The 22,893-nt window shown below is 40.9% G+C and overlaps 1 long non-coding RNA gene and 1 pseudogene across 1 annotated transcript in view; both read right to left on the bottom strand.

The window, feature by feature from the left end:
• LOC118536575 (uncharacterized) overlaps nt 1-22,893 on the bottom strand; it is a 119,870-nt gene that overhangs the window by 18,614 nt on the left and 78,363 nt on the right. The window contains exon 3 of the long non-coding RNA XR_013449334.1: nt 3,237-3,474. This is a non-coding gene — a long non-coding RNA (uncharacterized LOC118536575). The remainder of the gene's footprint in view (nt 1-3,236; nt 3,475-22,893) is intronic.
• Nucleotides 10,416-11,211, bottom strand: LOC118536573 (cell division cycle-associated protein 3 pseudogene; annotated as a pseudogene).

Below are 22,893 nucleotides of genomic sequence, written 5' to 3'. Positions count from 1 at the left end.
GAGATTAATCAGAATAAGCTCTGTTATTCCTGTATCAGGAATGTCAAGAACATTGCTTGCTAAAATGAAGAAGTACATGTAAAGTGTGTGTGTGTGTGTGTGTGTGTGTGTGTTTGTGCAGTGCATACACAAATCAGTCTTGCAGAGAAATAGAAGGCATTCGACTGCCCAGGTGGCTAGGAAAGTATGATGTGACAAGGACCTGAAGGAATGTTTTTCCAAGTTATTTTTTCGCCCTTTAGATGGATATAAATAGAAATCGAATCTGCCTCCTCTATTACTTATCCTTAACATTATTTGTCAGTGTACTTAAAGGTAAGGAATGGAAATAGGAATCAGATAAACCTTTCAGCATTTCTTAGGATGAGGATACAATTTCTTCTCATAGCTTATAGGGAGCCACAGACTCTAACCTCTACCTCCATTTCTAACCCATCTCATACCCCGTCTACCCCGCTGCCTGAAATGCCCTTTGCTCCTTCATCCAGCGGCTGTCAGTTATTCTCCCACCATCAGCTCTAGCTGAAGAGCGTGTGATGATCTCTCCGTCCAAGTCAACACCTCAAACTACACTGTCATAGCACCAGGACCTCCTTCGTAACACCTGCTGCAGCTGAATCTCGCAGTTGTTTATGTAGTGATTTGTCCAGTGACCCCCTCTCTGAGAAGGCTGGAGGCGCTAGAGGTAGGAAGAACTGAAACTGGTTTTATTCACCAGGGGAGCTCAAGACCCTAACATGTAGAGGGTCCTAAACAGATGTTTGCTAAATGAATGAATAAATAAATGAACTTGGATTCTCTTCCCAGACCCATCTCTACATAGCTTCGCATTCCTGAGCAAGGCACTTTCCCTCTCCGAGCCTTCCCTTCTTCATCTGCTAAATGGAAGAACTGGTTGCAAGGATTTCTAAAGCCTCTCCTGTTTCTATGCTGTTCAGGGCTGTTCAAAGGCTTTCTGTGTCCTGTGGGGAAAATGTGTTATTTCCTAGCGAGGTCTGTTTCTTCCTCATGGCAAGGAGAAAAGGACTTCTTTAAGATGCGGGGAGGGGGGATTTGCAATGTTAACACGTGGCCAAGGAAAACCTCACTGATAAGATCAGAGACTTAAAGACAGTAAGAGTGAGACATTGTGGGTATCTGGGAAAGAGTAGTCAGGTAGAACAAAACAGCTGATGCAAAGGCCCTAAGGCAGGAGAATCCCTGGTGGGATAGATGATTAGCAAGAATGCGATGGCTGGAGCAGAGTGAGCTGGGGAAGAATGGAGAAGCAGGGAGGACCCAGAAGTAAGGACAGGAGGAGACAGAACACACAGGGTCTGGTGGGCCATTGTAAGACTCTGACTTTTACTTAGTGAGATGACAAACCATTGGGGGGCTTTGAGCAGAGCAGTGATGTGAATTTAGGACCTAACTGGGTTCCTGGATGACAGTGAACAGATCAATTGTAAATGGAGCTTATACTCCCTACAGGTGTAAATTCCCTGGAGTTCCATTTCCATAAACCCGTGTCATGCCATAAAGATATTGTCCTTACTGAAGAAAACAAATAAACACAAATACATACCTTAGAACAAGACAGCCTAGGAATTCCACCCTCTCCTTCCCTACTGCCTTTCCAGGGGCCTCCGTGTGAACAGTATACACAAACGTACACCAGCTTCGGAGTAAACCTAGAACTTGAATTTTGTCTCTTAAAGTTATCATTATGAGACTCTGAGCAAGTAATCACTTCAATTCCCAGAACCTTGTCTGCAAAGTGAACGCAGAAGTATGTGTTAATATGCACCGTATTGGGCTGGCGTGAAAGTTAAAAGAAAGCACACCTGTAATATCCTTTGTAGCATTCAGTGTTTTCTTGGTGCCCAGCGCATGCTGGTCTCCTTTCCTCTCTTTCCTTTTGCCTGGCTGGAACGGTAATTAATATGGGGATGGGAGGCTGGGATTTGGGGCACATTAAGATCTTAACAATACTGTATGTGTTTTTTTTTTTAAGAGTTATTTATTTGAGAGAGAGAGAGCACTTGTGCTCGAGAATGGGGAGAGGGGAGGGTGAGGAAGGGGCAGAGGGAGTGTCTTTAAGCAGATTCCCCACTGAGCACAGAGCCAATTCAGGGCTCAATCCCAGGACCCTGAGATCACAACCCTGAGATCAAAACCTGAGCCAAAAACAACAGCCAGGCGCTCAACCAACTGCGTCACCCAGGTGCCCCCACAATAGTATATACATTTAAACAGAACTTAATTATGTTTCCAAACACTGTACCAGACAATTTTGTGAGCTCTCCAGAAGACAGATTATTATCCCCATTTTATAGATGGAAAGAGTAAACCCCAGTAAGTTCGAGTGGCTTGAACAGAATCACAGAGTGAATCACTGGCGAAGCAGAGGGTTTGCATTTCACCCAGGAGTTTTGCTTTTGCCCATTTCCCTCTGTGTTCTTTCCAGCTCCTTCTCCCCAGTGTTTGGCTTCAGTGTGTTTCCAAGGTCAACCAATTTCAAAGAATGTGGGGCATCTGTGGATGGTTTAAGTCACAAAGGCATTTCCCATAGGTATTGCCCACACTATGCCTAAGAATCTCTTCTGTAGTCCTCCACATGTGTAAAAACCACATTGGAAAGATTCAAGGAGCTGTGGCTTGTCTTTAGGTAGATTAATTCAGCTGGAAGAATTACTGCTGATAAATTCTTGGCTTGCCTTGCTGACAGTTCCCTGCCCAGCTGGGGGAGGGAAGCAGCAAGAACTGCCATTCTGGACTTGTTTTAGATCAATAAGGAGCAACTGACTGCTTGTCTGGAAATGATAATGAAGTAAGAGAAACAGGTGAGCAGGGGGTGAAGGCAGGGAGCCCCCCCGCCCCCCGCCAGGCCTGGAACTTTGATAATGCAGATGTCAAATGTGAGGCAAAAAATGAACATGATCCCAGGAACTGACTCTTCACAAAAGCAAAACACTTTAGAAGAAGCCTAAAAATGAAATCTGACAATATAAAGTATTTCTAGCCAGAGATGGAAGAGACACCTTGAGAAATTAATGCGTCTGCACAGGTAGGGTCTGTGTCTTAAGTAGGGTCCTTTTGAGTGCGAATAAAAAAAATCACTTGGAATTAAATTTAAAAAATCAAATAAAAGAGGAATCTATTTAAAGGGCTCTAGGATAAATCACAAAATCCAAGGGCAGCTAAGCCTCTTTAATCTCAAACAATAAACTCAGATAAGAAATATTACATCAACTTACATCTGGTTTTGCTTCTCCCATCTTGCCAGGTTGGAGGGATAGAAAATCTTGGTTATCTGGGGGACATCCTTGCCCACCTTTGTCCAAGGGGGCACCAAGGAACAGAAGAGGCCTCTCCAGGTTTTGGTCAGCAGTCGTGAGTTTGCACCCATTGTTCCATGTTTCTCAATCTCAATCGGTAGTTCACGTCTGGAAGCATCTGTCGCTTTTGTGCTGAACCAGACAAGATTCAATCTGGCTGCATACAAAAATTAAAAACAAAAAAGCAAAGACTTGATTAAGATAGAAGTCTCTTTCCCTCTGGTACAAACATGATCCAGCCACTTTGACATGAGTAGCCAGCTAAAATTTAGCAGGAAGAAGGAAAGAATAGAAATTGGGAAGCACCTAGCCTCCTGTCCTCCATGCCAGCCTCTGGACATGGGGACCTCTGGTGAGACCTGGGAGCGGGGTCCTGCTTTCTCAGACTCACAAGGCAGCCCTCCTGTCTGAGGTCCAGCCCCATCGTCAGACACTGTGTCAGGGTGCTGCAGGAACCACTGCTCTTCCAGGCCATTCTAATCTTCACTCTACCTGGTCGGCTTCCTCAGAGATGCTCCTTGCTCTGTTTCACCCTCGGGGACACATAGCACTGCCCTTGAATTAGTTTCAGGCTTTGGAAAACAAACAAAGATCATAAAAATACCTTGCACATATTAGTTATTTTGTGACATGATGGTAATTGTTATAAGGATGTTACATTTTTTGGTTAATTGTCATGATAATCCTACAAGGTAGGCAGCATTATCTTTATTTTACAGATGGGTCAGCAAGAGTGATTAAGTCACTTGCCTAGGTTCTCACAGCCAGGAGGTGACAGATTCTTCTAAACCAGATGGCCTGTCTCGAGACTCTTGCTCTTACCCGCAGCCCTACACTACTTCTCTGTGTTCCCGTCAAGCTGTGTTTGCTTTCTGCCTTGTCACATGGACAGTCAAGGGAGTAGCAAGAGTCTAGCCCCTGCCTCATAATGGGAGAAGGGAAGAGCAAGAATACACATTGAAATTTCCGGAAATTATCCTGCCGTCATTTGCTAGGACTCCATCAGGAGCTCATCTCCTTGGTGCACTCTCTGCTTCATTCTGTACATCTGTCCATTCCTCTCTCACCAAGTGATGGTGTACCATCCAACTAGGCTCCGTTTCATAATTTCCAAGGTCCTAATCTCTCCACTCAAGTGGCCAACCTAGATTCAAATAGCAATCCCATCTCAGCTCTGAATTCTTGGGAGAGAGAGTTTAGTTTCCCAGGTGTCCATCCTTTCTCCAATCAACTTCAGTCAAGGAAGATGATGGCCTCGCACAAAACTTAAATCTGGCAGTGGGCTCTCAGAGAAAGGCGGTGACCTCACCAAGTGTCCCCTAGGCTGTCATTTGGATAGAAGCGTATGTACAAAATATAGAAGAAAGGAACCATAGCCGAATAACAACAAATTATGGAACCTGAAAGCATATTGCCAGGAAGAGCAGAGGCTAGGCAAGTTGTAAATAATACTACAAAGGAGACAAAGGTAGAGACTCAGTTCTTAGGGCAGACATTGGAATGTTAACACATGAAAGGGAGAAAAGCAAATGACTCAGTTCCTACTTGCCTTCACTGCCAATGGGAATAATTCTAACAATAAATGGTAGAAAAGCTATCTTTAACCAGATACTTCCCAGAAGATAAAAGGTGATAATAAGAGAGCATTTAACATGCTTTAAATGCATTCAAATTCTCACGACTGGAATAATTCTGTCTCAGGGCACAGGATGTATTGATCAGATGTGTCTATGCTGATGGATCGACATTTCTGCTAAAAAATAATTGGGAAAGTCAGCTAGGCTGGAAGGCTGGGGAAAGGTAAATATTGTTCTGTTTCACCAAAAAGATAAAAAGAAGATCCCTCCTCTTACAATTGGAGTTTGAAATTAGAACAAGAAAAAACTGGAAGAATTATTGTTAAAAAGATGGCTTGTGAACACTTATAACTTAAGAAGATAGTTATTAGGAGTTAGCAATGGTTTATATGATTGATTAATTTATTCATTAGTCAAAACATTTGCTGAGTATGCAAGACATGCCAGACACAGAGGTCATAAAAATATAGAGGATTTAGCTTTACCTAAATGTTAGTAGCATTTACTAACAAAATTTCGGAGCAAACTAGCTTCACTTTCTTTCTTGATACTTTACCTTCCAGGCTGGTGGATCACAGGGATGCATCCAGATTTCAGCAAGCCCTTTGAAATGGACTCCAATAGCTTACAGACAAGACGGGGATATTTGGACTGGTTGGTACTGGCTAAACGTTCCCATAACTGGCTAAATCACCATAGGCAGAGGCTATTTTCTACCTGTCAGCCTTACCAGAGTTGGAGCTTCTTTGAGACCCAGACATTCTGTTTCCCAGCAGGTGGGGAGAAGAAATGAGCCGAAAGAGTGTTCAGGTTCCTTCTGTCCCCAAGGTGGGACAACAGTGGGGAAACTGATCCTGCAATAGGGGCTGGTATTAGAATTTGAATAAAGCTAAATAATAGCGCCTCCTTTTCTAACCCTTCGAGTTGGGTGAGAGATGTGAAAATAAAGGCAAAGAGAGCCAAAATGCCACTTTCACTACAAGAAAAGTTGATGCTTGTAAATATGACACATCTGCAGGCCAGCTGATCCCTGATACTGGGCCCTAGGATAGACAGGTCCATCCACCTTGTCAACAGGTGGTGATGGACATTGGCCAGGTTGCCAAGTGACAGCAGCTCCTATTCCATGTTTGGCATTATCCCAAGGGGAAACAGGAGGAAGGCACTGGCTCACTCATGCCCACTTTCTCCTTCAGAACTCACAGATCTGATAAGGGAGGGTAGTTAAGGCCAGGTGTATTTTACTAGCTGAGCTACCTCCACATGGAAGGACCATCAGCAGTGAAAGAGAAAAGAAGAATGTCTTTTTTAATGAGCTCCAGAAGGAGCACACAAGACATTCATATTCAAAGGAACACAGTAGTCCCTCTTACTGCCAAAATTCAAGCAGTTGGCTCTAGGATATTCAACACGGTAAGGGAAGTAGGGTTATCAAGGTTCCAGGTAGTGAGCAACAGTAGATTGAGTCATGGGTCAAAAATCAATGATGAGGTTCCAATCTTGGGGAAAAAGAAATGGCAAAACTGAGGACTGATACTCACTTAGTCAACAGTCTGTGATTCAGGGTAATTCCCTGATTTGGGGGTGGGAGGCTTTCTGAACTTGATCAGAATTGCTAGCACGAGCCGCAATTTCTCAGCATTTGCAGAGCACTTCATTTGTTGCAAACAGAACACCAATTTTTATCTCATATCCAGCTTGATAATTAGTAGCTTGAGACACGTCCCAGATCCCACAACCATATTTCCTACTCTTTATTCCTTCTAAATTGGAAGATTCCAATTCACAATTATAAGGATATTTAGATAATTCTGGATATTCAAATAAAACATTGACTCAGAAAGAATAGATTTATCACTAAAGATTGCTTTTCATGTTCCACTGACATAAATACATCATAAGCAAAGTTTTATCTTTCAACTTGAAAGATGAATACCAATTCATTCTTTGGTTGAATGTGTCTCCGGAATATATTTCTAAATGGTTTGTGGCAGCATCAGGATGTGATTTTTCAAACATTATCAATAATATATCATCAGTTTCTTTCTCTGACAGTAGAAGAAAATTATTAGCCATCATGATTGAAAGATTTCTTCACAGTTTGTTCTTCTTGAGAAATTCTAATATTGTGTCCTAAACATTTGGAATTATAATGCTTTAGCTCTGAAATGATAGATTCATTTTATTCAAGATACTGACTCCAATTTTGAAGTATATTAGTTCATTCTAAGTAATTGAAACGATCAAGTCACAAAGAAATGTTCTTTTATTCCTAACTTTAAAAAATCAATTTTTGTTTTTTATCAACCACTATGTGTCAGTATAAAAAAAAAACAGAGTTTTGTATTCACTAACCATTTCTCAACACGTCGCAGTGAAAAGATGTACATATACTGGCTATGATTCAGTCACAGTAAAAATTTCCCTGGTATTTTCAACCTTGGATCAAAATTGAGAGGCATATTGTTGGCTACTGATTAGTCTCTTTGAATAAAATATTCAAGAAAATATATGTGCACTGTTGGTATGGGTCCCAGTGTATTTGTACTGTCCTCCTCTTGGCTCACAAAATCATTTTCTCTCTCTTTTTTTTTAAGATTCCATCTATTTATTTGACAGAGAGAGACACAGTGACAGAGGGAACACAAGCAGGGGGGAGTGGGAGAGGGAGAAGCAGGCTTCCCGCCGAGCAGGGATCCCGAGCCCAGGATCACGACCTAAGTCAAAGGCAGACGCTTAACGACTGAGCTACCCAGGCGCCCCAAAATAATTTTCTCTAAATGAAAAAAGTCTGCTTATGGCACAGGCTTTCAGTGATAATGAGCTGTTGAACACGGCTCTGTCATGTACACCTGCACGTACTCAGGGAGTTGATTTATACTCTGCAAACCAGTGGTTTGATCTACATGTAAAGCAAACTCTGTGCTAGAAATTCACACCTCATAGTTTCTCTTCACATTTTTTTTTTTTACCATTGATAGTATGTAGTATCCAAAAGTTATTGGATTAGGAATTTGCAGTTTTCATTACCTTTTTGACTAGCTTAACAGGTTTTTCAGCAATGGTGTGATCTGTATATATTTTGAATAATGCCTCTGGAGTTTTGGACTCTCTTCTACATTTGGATATACAATTCACTTAAATCATACTAGCAAGTGCTATTTGGTGCAAAGACAGGGGAAAAAGTGACTGGATTACCAAAGAGGTTCCTATTTTATTTGAAAATGGTGCATTTCTTTGGCTATCCATCAGTATTTGCAAGGATTTAAAACTGACAGTTCCTGGGGCAGCAGAAGCAAATGGGATTGCAAGTCCAATAAAATACATTTTCAGATATGTATTATTACATTTTATGTTTCCATGTTTTGGGCTGGAGACTTACTCAGCATTCTATGTTATATGAAGACCTTTCCATAATTTGTAATATTATTTTAAATTTCTCTTCACTCTGCATTGTATGGAGATCTTTCCACAGTTTACATTTATAATATCATTACTATTTTCATGACTTTTGTGTTTCAAAGAACTACTTGGAGGCAATGATACATTTTTTAAAGAACATTTTGGAACATAAGGTAACACAGTAGAGTAATACTGAAAAATGAAGCTTTAATAAGTGGAAACAAGCACACTGATGATGTAAATGATGCAAAGTATTATACTACGCCCATGTGTGGCATGCATAAAATTTTTAATGAATGCAATGATTTTAAGAAACAATGAGATTTCTATAAAAAGCGTAAGTAATTATAATTCATGTCAAATATGTGAACAAAATTATGTCCTTGTTTTATGTCCCCCTCTGCCAAACCACTTGCAAAGCATTAAGTATTTGGGGTGGGGAGTATACTCTTAGCACACAGATAGGGAAATGATAGGGTGAGGGGGTAGGGAGGTCAAGATATGGAATGTGATGTCCTATGAAAGGGGCATGTCTGCATGTCATCTTAAGGATGCCCACATAATCAGGAGCAAAAGGAAGTACCCAAAAGGTATGAATGGGCCATCAAATCCCAGAGTGTGAGAGTAAGATTTAATAATCAACCCCACCAGGGGCGCCTGGGTGGCTCAGTTGGTTAAGCAACTGCCTTCGGCTCAGGTCATGATCCTGGAGTCCCGGGATCGAGTCCCGCATCGGACTCCCCGCTCAGCGGGGAGTCTGCTTCTCCCTCTGATCCTCCCCCTCTCATGCTCTCTGTCTCCCATTCTCTCTCTCAGATAAATAAATAAAAAATCTTAAAAAAAAAAAAAAAATAATCAACCCCACCAATGAGAAGGGATGGGAGAAGCTTATTGAATCTTGCTTCAGCCTATATCTTCATAGGAGCTTGAGACAGAGGAGAGCTAGCAGTGACTCCAGTTTGCTCAACCTGGAATCAGCAGAAGCAAAGGAAATAAAGTAGGGCTATTACTTTAGTTGATGAATCTCACACCTCAGAAGGGAAAAGATCAAATCTAATGAAAAAGAGCTAACGTGAATGACAAAAGCAGAACTCAAGATTATCCTGACAGACTAGAATAAAGTGTCCAAGTCAACTAAGTAAAAATTTGTAGGGTAACATGAAATGTGTCCATTTAATTTCCAAAAATCAGTTGCATAAGTGCAGATGGGAAGGAGACCTAAATGGACAGAATTCTTGTAAGAACGAAAAAGAAAATACTTGCAGGACCACAAATTCAAGAGCACCAGTTCAGCATCTAGAATATTAATGAAACTGCAAGCTACATTAGTCATTGTGTCCAGACACAAATATGTAAGAAAGTAATGGTAATCATAATGGCTTATCATTTCATAATATACTATTAGCAAAGGTATTTCATTCTCTTTGTGTTTTCCCATTGCACTCTGCATAATGTCATCCAAAATGGGATAGTTCTTGTCACTTTATTTAAAAGATGACAGCACTTTGAGTCATCTTCATGAGGTTGTCATAAATAATTAGATAAGATATGGGAAGCCAGCACAGAGCACAGAGCAGCTCCATAAATGATAGTAGAGTCTACAAGAGTTGAATCCATAGGGGTACATGAGAGCATGAGGATAATATTTTTCTAAATTATTTTATCCAGTTTAATCTTCCTGGTAACCACATAAGCTTGGTTCTAGATGCTCCTCACCTGGCAAACTGCTATATATTCCTAATGGCTTACATTAAATGTTACTTCTCAGGGGAAGTCTAACCCCGGTCCCAAAACAAGGTTCGATGATTCTGTTCCATGCTCCCATTTAATCCTGTAATTTCCATCTCCTGGCGCTTGTCTCAATTTCTTGTTAACACTTGTTTAATGATCTTTTTTTTTTTTTTTAAACCACTTTCTTTAATGTACAAGAAACACAGGAGACACAAAGAGAGCCCAAGAAAGTGCTCAGTCCCCAAGCTGGGCGTTTGCGGGGGGGGGGGGGGGGAGTTGAAGACAACAAGCCTTTCCAGTCTCCCAGGGAAAGAGGGGGTTGAGGGGACACAACATCACTAGACCCCTGTGAAGCCAGTGCTGGGGCCATAGTCGGCCTAGTTCTCCACCAAGTTTGGAAAGTGCTGATTTTCCTTGTCCTGGTCCTGGCCCTGCTCCCACACTTGGCCTCCAGTTTTCCGAAGTCGTCCAGTTCCCAGAATGGCCCCTTCCTTTAGCTCCCTAGCATTGTCACTCAGGGGAGAAGGCCGCTTACCCTGTCATGGTGTCAGAGTTCCGGGGGAGTTGTCATCCTGTAGGATTGTGAGGGGAGATCTCCCTAGTACCTTGCCATTTGCTTTCCGTCTATTGTGCTTAGAACCTGAAGATCGGGGAGTCTCAGGGTCTCTCAAGGGCTTGTCCGAGCCCTGGCTGGCCATGGGGGTTTCTGAGGTTTGTCCTGCTTCCTCCTCGGAGAACACCTGCTTGGAGGGGAGCTCAGTCTGGCTCCAGGGTGGCATCTGGTCCTCAAGGGAAAACTGGGTGCCCAGAGGCAAGTCCAATTCAGAAGATGAAGTTGCCTCTAAGGGCAGAACAGGCTCTGGGGGCAGATTCAATTTGGGGGCTTCAGTCTCAAATACTTCACTCAGCTGTTTCACCAGTGGGCTTGGGGGTTCTCCGCTGCTGCTCTTCATAGGTGTCCGTGCAATGCCAAGGGTAGGAGAGCGGGGATCTGAGTCTTGGGACTGATTGGGACCCTCCAGCTGCTCCCCTGCTGGTAGGTTTGGCTGTGGAGAGCTCTCCACCTGGATGGGAGTGCGCAGGATGCCGGCACTAGGTGAACGGGGGTCCGCCACTCGGGCCAGAAGCTTGTTGTGCGGCGGAGACTGCGCCGGAGTGACTGGGGTGCTCTTGGCTGAGCCCATCTCAACCAGGAAGAATAAGGTGGGGCAGGGCCTGGCCTGGGGCGAGGAGGGGACGCCAGGCCCCGATTCCTCTTTTGGGTGCACAGCAGCTCGAGCCTCAACTCCTTGTTTAATGATCTTTACTCCTCACTGGATTACCTGCTTTATGAAGGTAGTGACTATGTCTGTTTTGTTCAATGTTATATTCCTAGTACCTTGGACAGTGTTTGGTTAAAAAAAATAGAGCTTAATAAAGATTGGTTAAATGAATGAATGAATGAAATTGAGGTGCAGAGTGTTTGAGATGCTAAAAATCTCATAGTTCAAAAGCAGTAAGTACCTGTATCTACACCCAAATCATCTTCCTCCAAATGGTTTGGAAACTATGTCCTGAATATTTACTTTAGGAAAGATCTAAATTTCTTCAAATCCTTAAGTGTGTCATATACAAGGAGTCAACTTACTCTGTTACTTCAGTGAACTAATCTGTATCTAATAACCTATAGCACAAGTCATTTCAGCTCCAAATAGGAAAACATTTTTTAAATCAAGTAGAACTGCCCCATCATGGCATTTAGTAACTCTGGGGTTTCTTGTCCCTGGATGTTTCAGAGCAAAAGAGAATAATCACCTATCAGAGATGCTGAAAAAGAATTCCTGAAGTTGGTGGGAGTAGGGATCCAATCACTTTTAAAATTTTTTAATTGTGGTAAAATACATATAACATAAAATTTACCATCTTAACCACTTTAAGTGTACAATTCAGTAATGTTAAGTATGCTCACATCACTGTACAACAGATCTCCAGAACTTTGTCATCTTGCAGAAATGAAACTCTATATTCATTAAACAACAACTTCCCAGGTCCTCCCACCCAGAACCTGGCAACCACCATTCCACTTCTTGTTTTTATGAGTTTGACTACTCTAGGTATCTCATATAAGTGGAATCACACGGTATTTGTCTTTTTGTGACTGGTTTATTTCATGTAGCATACTGTCCTCAAGGTTCATCCATGTTGTAGCATGTGTCAGCATTCCCTTCCTTTTTAAGACTGAATGATATTCCATTGTGTGTATATACCACTTTCTATACATCCACTCATCCATCGATGGATATTTGGGTTGCTTCTACCTTTTGGCTTTTGTGAACAATGTTGTTATGAACATGGGTGGATAGGGGTGCCTGGGTGGCTCAGTCAGTTGAGCATCTGGCTCTTGATTTTGGCTCAGGTTGTGATCTCAGGGTCATGAGATCAAGCCCTGCATCAGGCTCCATGCCCAGCATGGAGTCCGCTTGAGATTCTCTCCCTCTGCTTCTCCCCCTACTCGAGCTCTTGCTCTCTAAAATAAATAAATAAAATCTTTATATATATATGATATATATAAGATATATACTTTGAGGCCCTGCTTTCAATTCTTTTGAGTATATACCCAGAAGTAGAATTGCTGGATCATATGATAATTCTATTTTTAATTTTTTCCATGGCAGCTTTACCATTTTACCTTCCCACCAACAGTGCCCAAGAGTTCCAATTTTTCCACAACCACATCAACACTTTAGTTTCTGTTTCTTTGATAACAGTTATTGTTATGGGTATGGGGTGATATTTCATCATAGTTCGATTTGCATTTCCTTAATGATTACTGAAGTTGAGGGGTGATCCAGTTACTTTCATTGTCCTTCCCAATTCTGAGTCTATGGTAGTGGATTCTTTGATGGCCATGTGTTATGTGAGGACTACCCAAGCTTTTTCTAATTGAAATTCCAGTGCATCAACATAATAGGAAATGAGTGTTGAATTTGTAAATCACTGTCAAGAACAGGGAGTTTTCATTTATTCATTCATTCATTTCTTCACTTATGCACCAAAAAATGTATTGACCCTACTAATGAAGATCGTAAGAAAGCCCTAGGAAAACAAAGATGAATAAGATATAGTTTCTGACTAGTTCATGTCAATCAAGAATTTCCTTGAGATAAACCAACAGATCAGAGAGTTTACCATAGGCTAGGTACTTTAATCCTTAGAACCTGGTTGACAGGCAAGATATTTGTGGCAGGCAGAATAACGGCCCCCTAAAGACATCCACATCCCAATCCCTGGGACCTGTGATTATGTTATGTTACATGGCAAAGGAGGATTGAAGCTGCAGGAGGAATGAAGATTGCTAATCAGCTAACTTTGAGATGGATTATCTGAGTGGGCTCAATATAATCACAAAGGTCCATGTAAGTGAAAGAGGGAGGCAGAACAGAGAGTATCAGAGTGATATGATGTGAGAAAGGCTGGATGAGCCATTACTGGCTTTGAAGATGGAGGAGCTGCAAGTCAAGAAATGCAGGAGGCCTCTAAATGCTGAGCAAGGCGAGAAAATGGTTTATCTCCTAGAGCTTCCAGAGAAGAAGGCCGCTTTGCTGATTAGTCCATTGAAACCCATTTTGGACTTCTGACCTCCAAAACTGAAAGGTAATTGTTGGTTTGAAAATTGGCCTCCATACACAGAGGGCAAGAAGTGACTGAATAAAGAGGCAGACCACTCCAGGTTGCTAGGTGGCAGTTCTAAGAAGCAAGAAAACTTACATACAAGGCTTGTCCTGGGCAGCCACAAGAGGAGTAATCTCTGCAACCACCTGCCAGAATCTTAGTTTCCATAGAGGCCTTACTTGGGTTCAGGACTGTATTCAGTCCAGATGATCTCAGTAACACCTTATTCTCTCCAGACTACATCCTTGAAAACAGCCCTGTTATGGGAATGATGGGCAGAAAATACATTCCAAGGACAGAAGAAGGAGTGAGAAGACTCTGATCATTAGGGTTGACCTTGCAGATCAATTGAGGATCACATCCTCTTCATGACCTCCTTCAACAGTAATAAATTTGTCTAGTTTTAAGTCACAAAATTGGTAGCAATAGGAAACTAATACAGCATTATTATCTATTTTAGATACGGGTAAACTAAAGCTTTGGGAGGTTAAGGAAATTCACAAGATACCACAGCTCTGAGAGATGGAGTTCTGGTCAATGTCAAAGCCTGGGTGCCCAACCACCTCCCTTACTATGATCAGCTGCTTGGAGAGAACTCAATCTTCTGTACACAACAGAGCCTCACAAGTCTACTGACAGACCTGGTCAAATGATGCCATTTTGCAGATTTCATCGACTTGCAAGATAGGAAATTGAGGATTTGGTGGAATTTTTTGAGGGAGGTTGTTTTTGCCTTTGTTGTTGTGGTGGTAGTTGGTATCCACTTCCTCTTTACCCCACACACTCCATGATGGAAAGCACTCAGGTGGCCACAATAGCTCTACCATTTCTATATCATTTCTCTGATTATTTAACTAATGCATCATCATGTAAGACACAATGGTCCAGGCTATCAGTGAAAGATCCTTAACTATGGCAGGTCAAGGAGGGGACTCTTTGATTATTTTATTTCCCTCTGCCTAAAGACACTACTATGTATCTATTCACTGAAATCCTCAAAACAGACCTGGTGCTCATGTTCTGAGGGGCTGAGGTTGTCCTGAAAAGTGCCTCCTCCAGTAACTCCCTTCCACTTTGACTCAAACAAAGTGGAATTTTGGATAAAAAGGCACTAGAAGATGGAGCTAAGGGAGAACAGCATGATGAGTCAGAAGGCTTGGGTTCATGCTCCAGTTCTCTTCTGGAGAGTCACTTTGCCTCTTTGAGACTCAATTTCCTCATCTGTAAAATGGAGATGGTCACCTTTGCTTTAGAGTCTCAGAGTTTGTGACAAGAATGGAATTTGTTCATGAGTTTGGAGGGTTTGAAAACTAAAGACCACCATACAGATTATAATATTGCAATGATGATACCTAAATTTTCACCTGGGATGTTTGTTGGGACTCTTATCTAGAGTGGGCAAATGAAGGGGCTCCACAGGTATCTGCCAACACCAGGGAAGTATTTGGCTGACTTTGCAACTTACAGAATCAAGAAAGGTGACCTCAAAACTGGTTTTGAATGACCCAACACTTCCATTCTTAAGTATTCACCTAAGATAAATGAAAACATGTGTCTACAAAAAAGACTAGTGTATGAATGTTCATAGCAGTTTTATTCAGGAAAGCCTAAAACTGGAAACAACCCATTGTCCATCAAGGAATGAATGGATAAAGAAATTTTGATATGTTCACAGAATTAGATACTACTCACAAATAAAAGGTTGGGGAAGATCACTGAAAAGATGTCACCACCAGTTGATCTGTGACCAGTGGACCCTGGCATTTGGAGGCTTTTCACCCCTTCCCCTATCCTTTGAATGTGGGATCCACTTGCCTTTCCTGCTCCCAGAGACTGCTCTGAGGACATGGCCTTGAGAATGTGATGTGTTGGGGCACCTGCGTGGCTCTGTCGGTGAAGCATCTGCCTTCAGCTCAGGTCATGATCTCGGGGTCCTGGGATCAAGCCCCTGCATCGGTGGGGAGTCTGCTTCTCCCGCTCCCTCTGCCCCTCCCCCTGCTCATGATCTCTCTCGTTCTCAAATAAATAAACAAAAGGGGGGGGATTTGGACACACAAGGAGAACACCACGTGAAGATGAAAGCAGAGAGATCAGCATGATGCTTGTATAAACCAAGGAATGCCAAAGATTGCCAGCAAACTACCAGAGGCTAAAAGAAAGGCATGGAGCAGATTCTTCCTCACAGCCCTCAGAACAAACCAACTCTGCCAATATCTCAGACTTCTAGCCTTCAGAAATGTGAAACAATATATTTTTGTTGATATGCCACCCAGTTTCTGGTACTTTGCTAGGAAAGCCCTAGCAAACTAATACATGCCCCTAGAGTTTAGTTTTCAACCTTGCTAATTGTTAAATCCAACTTATGTTTATTGAATGACATCAAGGTATTCTACACTATCTTAGACCCTGTGGGAAAACACGGGAAATAAGAACTGCCCTCTATGAGGAACGTATATATGAAAAAAAGGGAAAGAAAAACAGTTCTTTCAGTTCCCAGCAGGAGTTCTAAGATTGTATCCATGTCAACCAAAATAATATGATTGCTTTAAAAAACAGAGAGCCAAAATACTCATTTACAATGTGCAATCTATCTGCCAATAGGCTAAGAATGTATCCACCAGCCAACACATTTCCGTCACAGTTTAAGAAATCTACTTGGGAAGTGCATTAAGATTGGAAGACTGATTGGTGCATATAAATTGAATATGGATAAGGGATATTTTTAACAAGTGCTGGGAGCAGAATGAGTCATCTATCTCCACCACAGGTACACAAATGCCATGATGTCTTTAGTAAGTCAGGGTTCCCTAGGAGTATATAATATACTGACAGTGTCTACTTATTAATTCTTTAATTTATCCATACATTTAACAAATAGTGACAGAGAGCTTTGTATGTGCCAGGCAATGTGCCAAATGGTGGAAATTCAACAGTGAGAAAGACCCAGTCCCTGCCTTCAAGGGGCACAGTGTAATAGGGCTGCTATGAGGAATGGCCCACTGTTGTTATGAGAGCTCAGAGAAGGGCATCTAAACCCACCTGGAAGAATCAGGGAAGGTTTCTAAGCTAATGGGATGGGAGTGGGTATGTCTGGGGAGGGGAACATACTGTTTCAGGAGATAGTTATAGGATATGCAAAGGTCCAGATGTGAGAGAGCATGTGTATTTGAGGAACCACTAGTGGCTTATTATGACCGAAGGAAGAGCACAAGATAGTGAATTTAAGTGATGAGGCTAGAGAGATATGAAGGAGTTTGACCATGTGAAGGCCACATGAAACTGAACTCCCAGGGGTACAAGGCATCCCATGGAAGCTGGAAATGAAAATGCCTTGTTGCCAAGACAGAGAGGCCATAATACTGAGTACGTAATCTGAGCAGCACTCACCCAGGAAGGAGACAAGCCATGAACTTGGATAAGTTATGGATTGGTAATTAGAAGAGAAGAGAGACAGCAAAGGAAGAGATAGTACTGGTACAAACTGAGTTTAACTGGATGGCAAAGTGAAGAGTAGAGGGGGCTCAAACACAGAAAAAGAAAATAAGTAGTGCCTAGACCTAGAGTTAACAACGGACAAGAAAGAGTTCATCAAAGTCGATTAATATATAAGAACATCGGTTCTTCCCAAATTGATCCATAAGTTCAATGCAATACCAACCAAAAACCCACTGACAAGCTTATTCTAAAATTTATATGGAAATACAAGGAATTTTGAAGAGCCAAATCAATACTGAAAACTAAGGAAAAAGTTGGGGGACCTACACAACCTGATTTCAAGACTTACAAGATCGAGACAGAATGTTATTGACATGAGGAGAGACAAACAGATCAATAGAAGAAAATGGTCCAGAGATATACCCACTCATATAAGGTCAATTGACTTTTGGCCAAGGCACAAAGTCAATCAAACAAGGATGGGAGGTCTTTTTAACAAATGGTGCAAGAACAACTGAATATTATTTTGGAAAAAAATGGCAAAAGATCCATACCCAAAATATAAGAACATAAAGAAATCCTTCAAATCAATGATAAAAAGGCAAACACCCAATAAAAATGGGCAAAAACTTGAAGTGACACTTAAAAAATGATTTATGAATGGCAGTATGCAAATATTAATCTTCAGGAAATTTTATTTATTTATTTATTTATTTATTTATTTATTTATTTTATTATGTTATGTTAGTCACCATACAATACATCATTAGTTTTTGATGTGGTGATCCATGATCCATTGTTTTCGTATAACACCCAGTGCTCCATGCAGGACGTGCCCTCCTTAATACCCATCACCTGGCTAACCAATCCCCCCTCCCTCCTCCCCTCTAAAACCCTGTTTGTTTCTCAGAGTCCATAGTCTCTCATGGTTCATCTCTCCCTCCAATTCCCCCCCTTCATTTTCCCCTTCCTTCTCCTAACGTCCTCCATGCTATTCCTTATGTTCCACAAATAAGTGAAACCATATGATAATTTGACTTTCTCTGCTTGACTTATTTCACTTAGCATAATCTCCTCCAGTCCCATCCATGTTGATGTAAAAGTTGGGTATTCATCCTTTCTAATGGCTGAGTAATATTCCACTGTATATATGGACCACATCTTCAGGAAATTTTAAATTAAAACCACAAGAGATATTTTATACCCTTGATAAAGACTAAAGTAAAAAGGACAGACAAAATCAAATGTTGATGAGGATGTAGAGCAATAGGAACTCTCATACATTGCTGGTGGGAGTGTAAAATGATACTACTATTTTGGAGAATGGTTTGGCAGTTTCTCATAACATTGAATGCATTTCTACATTACGATCCAGCCTTTCCACTCCTAGGCATCTATTTTCTAGAAATGAAAACATACGTTCACAAAATGGCTTGCAAATATGTTTTCTCCTACATCAGGAGAAATATGCTATGCATTTAACTGCCATAAGATTAGTGTCTAGAGTTTATAATGAGCTTCTACAAATCTAAAAAATGTAAACAATATAATAGTAAAATGTGCAAAAAATATGAGAGGGAAATTCACGGAAGAGACTATATGGAAATATTGTCAACTTACTAATAACCAGGAAAATTCAAATTGAAACCACTATGATATACCACTTTACACTTATCCAGCTGCAAAAAATAATAATAATAATAAATAACAACCTGTTGATACTAAATGCTGGCAAGCCTATAGATAAGTGAGTGCTATAAATCACTGCTGGTGGGAGTGTAAATTACTCTTTTTTTAAAGCTGGTTGGTAATATTTATTTAAGTAGAAGGTACACTTTGACCCAGCAATTTTACTAGGTATCTACCCCTTCCCCCCAAATTCTGGCATGAATAAACTACCAACAATGTTCAGTACAGCATGGTGTTTTATGGATTATTTTTTTCTTTTTAATTTTATTTATTTATTTATTTATTTATTTTTCTTATGTTCAGTTAGCCAACATATAGTACATCATTAGTTTTTGATGTAGTGTTCAACGATTCATTAGTTGGTGTTTTATGGTTTAAAAAATCTGCAGATCTGTCCTTTGCCTCTCTTTTCATTCCTAATCAGGTTAATTTTTGTCCTCTCTTTTTTTTAAATTGATCTTTTGTTTAATTTATTGGTCTTTTGAAGATAACTTTGACTCGGTTGGTCTTATTGTTCCCTTGTTTTCCATTTCATTAATTTTGACTCTCAGTCTTACTATTTCTTTCATTCTATTTCCTTTGGGGATTATTCTGATGTTTCTCTTTATCTTCTTTATTGTAACAGCTTCCTAAATTATTTTCAGAATTCCTTGCTTTTCAATATACATATTTAATGTTATAAATTTCCCACAAAGTACTACATTAGCAATGTCATAAAGTCTTCTGTATATACTGGTTTCATTGTTAAACAATTCTAAATGTTTTCTAATTCCCATTTTACATTTACATTTTACCCATTTCTCCTTCTAACCATTATTTATAAAGGTGTGTATCTTCAGTTATCAAGTGTGGCTTTAGCAGATGGTATTTTTGTTACTGATTTCTAATTTTATGGCACTGCAAAATATTTATTCTTTGGTATCTGCCAAGATTTTACTTAAGGGCTATTTTGTGGTCAGTTTTTGCACTGGTTTCCCATGAGCCAGAAAACAAATGTATTCTCTGTGGTGGTGAATTTCTCTATTTGTCCATTAGCTCAAGTTTGCTTATTAGATTTTTTAAATGTTCTAAATACTACTAATATTTGGTCTCCTCAATCTGTTTCTAAGAGAGATATCTTAGAATATCTTTTTGTGATTGTAGATTTGTCACTTTTTCTTTGTAATTATGTCAATTTTTGCTTAACATATTTTGAAGTCCTTTGGTTTAGCCACTAACAGTTTGAAGATCTATTTTGGACCCTTATTCTACCCTCAGTGTATAACTTCTATTTCACATTTTTTTTTCTCCATATCCTTTTGTTGCCTTCTGGGTAATTTTCCCAGTTTACCTGTTCTCTCTTTAGCTGTATCTAATTTAATTTTAACCTAACCACTGAGTTTTTCATTTCAATGGTTCTATTTCCACTTCTTGAAGTTCTATTTGTTGCTGTTTTTAAAAACTCTAAATAGCTTTTTTTCCCCAGTCTCCCATCTATCAGTATTTTTATTTTATATTACTATGTTCATTTTAAATATACTTACAGCTCTTTTAGATTTACTATATTAGTTCCCGTTTAACAGAGGGGGCAGATAATTTTCCTATCATCACACGTTCTCATGAAGGTTCACTTGCCCATGTATTTTGTAATTTTTTCCCTAGTAAACTCAACATTGGCAGAATTTTTTCATATTTCATTTCTATTTGGAAATGGGAAGAGGGAACCATGACCACTTAATTGTGAAAATGTTCCCTCAGGATAGTTTTACGTTTAATCCTGTTTGAAACCTATCCTGTGGTTTCAAGCATCTTGGGCTAATTTTATTTTTAGATTTTCTTTTTTTTTTTTTTTAAAGATTTTATTTACTTATTTGACAGAGAGAGAAACACAGTGAGAGAGGGAACACAAGCAGGGGGAGTGGGAGAGGGAGAAGCAGGCTTCCCGCAGAGCAGGGAGCCCGATGCAGGGCTCGATCCCAGGACACTGGGATCATGACCTGAGCCGAAGGCAGACGCTTAACAACTGAGCCACCCAGGCACCCCTTATTTTTGGATTTTCAACTAGGGCTTCTCATCATGCAGGTTTAATTCTTACATCCATGCATGGCAAAGGTATGGACTTTTGTCATCTCATGGATGACTTTCTCTCCACCTCCTCTGCCTGCCACTAAATTATCTGGACAGACAGCAAACTTCCTCACCACTGACAGCTGGGTCCATAACACATTTATATGGAAGTGAGTTCCCTGTTAGTGCAGGGATATGGTGGAAGGATTTGTTAGGAGCTGGAGTCCATCATGGTTCAACGCTAAGCATCCATGATAATCTCTGCTTTTATTTGTTATATCTTTCAAAGCTTATCCACATCCACTGTCTCAGTTGACATGAGATGCCAGTAATTCCATGGTCTTTAAGCTTCAAGCCTTAAATCTCAGATTCCTGGTAAACAGCAGAGCACACTTTCCTGAAGCATGCTCAGAAGGCACAGGAGACTTATAGAAGCCTCTTCAGTGCTTGGAACGCACTCCATCATTTCAGACCCATGGGTAGCTGTTGCATATGCCCGTTTCCTGTGGTCTTCTAGTTTTGGGCTGGACCGGCCCTGGTGCTTTGTGCAGAGAAGTGGCAGTAGTGTCCACCAACCCCTTGGTGGTGGTGGGAACCTAATTATGGTTCCTTGATCTCAGCCACAGCAGGAGCTCAGAAATTGTCACAACTGTAGCTCAATCTTTACATCCTGCTGAGAAAAAGTTTGAAATTCAGTCTGGCAGAAAGGACAGTGAAACTTGCAGGGTGAGGTGTAAGCTATAGCCCTAACCCAGGGGAAAAAAATGTTGTTGGTTTGTTCACACCCCAGCACTTTCCAAAGAAGATACTGGGAGCTTTACAGCAAGGAACACACACACACACACACACACACACACACACACACACACACACACACTGGCTCATAAATAAAAATAGAACATATGAATTATTAAAGTAAGAGGAAAACAAACTATAGCTCCTGAGGCTATTACTGTGTGGGGTATAAACACTAGTAGCAGGTTGTGTTTTTCCAAAGGTGGCCCTGACAATATCTGTCATCATTGTTTTTTTCTTCTGCAATGTGACCTTCACACTCATCAAGGGGTGGAGTTTATTTCTCCACCTGTTTATTAGTTTTCTAAGGCTGCTATAACAAATTACCACAAATTGAAAGGCTTAAAATAATAGAAATTTATTTTCTTACAATTCTGGAGACCAGAAGTCCTAAGTCAATGTGTCTGCAGGGTCATTTCCTTCTGGGGACTCAGGGAGTATGTTCCCCGCATCTCCCAGCTTCTGGTGGTTGCTGGCAACCCTTGGTGTTCCTTGGCTTGCCCGTACATCCCTCCCATCTCTGCCTCTGTTACCACATGAGTTTCTTCCCTGCATCTCTGTCTCTGTATCTCTCCTCTTACACAGGGACGCCAGGCATTGGATTTAGGGCCCACGTTAACCCAGTATGACCTCATTTTAAATTAGTACATCAGCAAAGACCCTACAAGATAAGGTTACATTCCTGATATTCTGCATGGACATGAATTTGGGGGAACACTATTGAACCCAGTTCAACCCTCTTGAGTCTGGCCAGGCCTTGTCATTGCTTCAACTATCAGAATAATGTGGATGTGATTCTGTGTTAACTTTAAGCTAGTTTCTGTTTTCTGGAGTGTTTGGTCTTGGACATCCCCTGTTGGAACCCCACCATCACGCTGTGAGAAATTCACCAGTGCTCCTTACCAAACATTTCTACTTTCTGTCTTTTAGACACGTGGTAGGATTGGCCCCTTTGAAGACAGGCATGACCCTGTGATTCACATTGTCCAATAAAATGTATGTGGACATGGCATATGTCACTCCCTGGGGGCGGAATTAAGAGTCAGCGTTTGATATGACACAGCCTTGTTCTCCCTTGGTAATTGTGTACACACACCTTAGGGTGGAGGCTTCATCAACTGGGCCCCTGAGTGACTATGATGATCGGAGACTTTTGCTGACACATGTTGGACATGTAGCATGAGCAAGAGTTTTTAGATGAACACACTGGCTATGGGGGCTGTGGCTACAGCGGATTCTGAATGATGTAA

This window comes from Halichoerus grypus, chromosome 6, assembly GCF_964656455.1.
Source record: "Halichoerus grypus chromosome 6, mHalGry1.hap1.1, whole genome shotgun sequence".
NCBI classification, from domain to species: domain Eukaryota; kingdom Metazoa; phylum Chordata; class Mammalia; order Carnivora; family Phocidae; genus Halichoerus; species Halichoerus grypus.
This window is presented reverse-complemented; position numbering and strand designations above follow the sequence as displayed.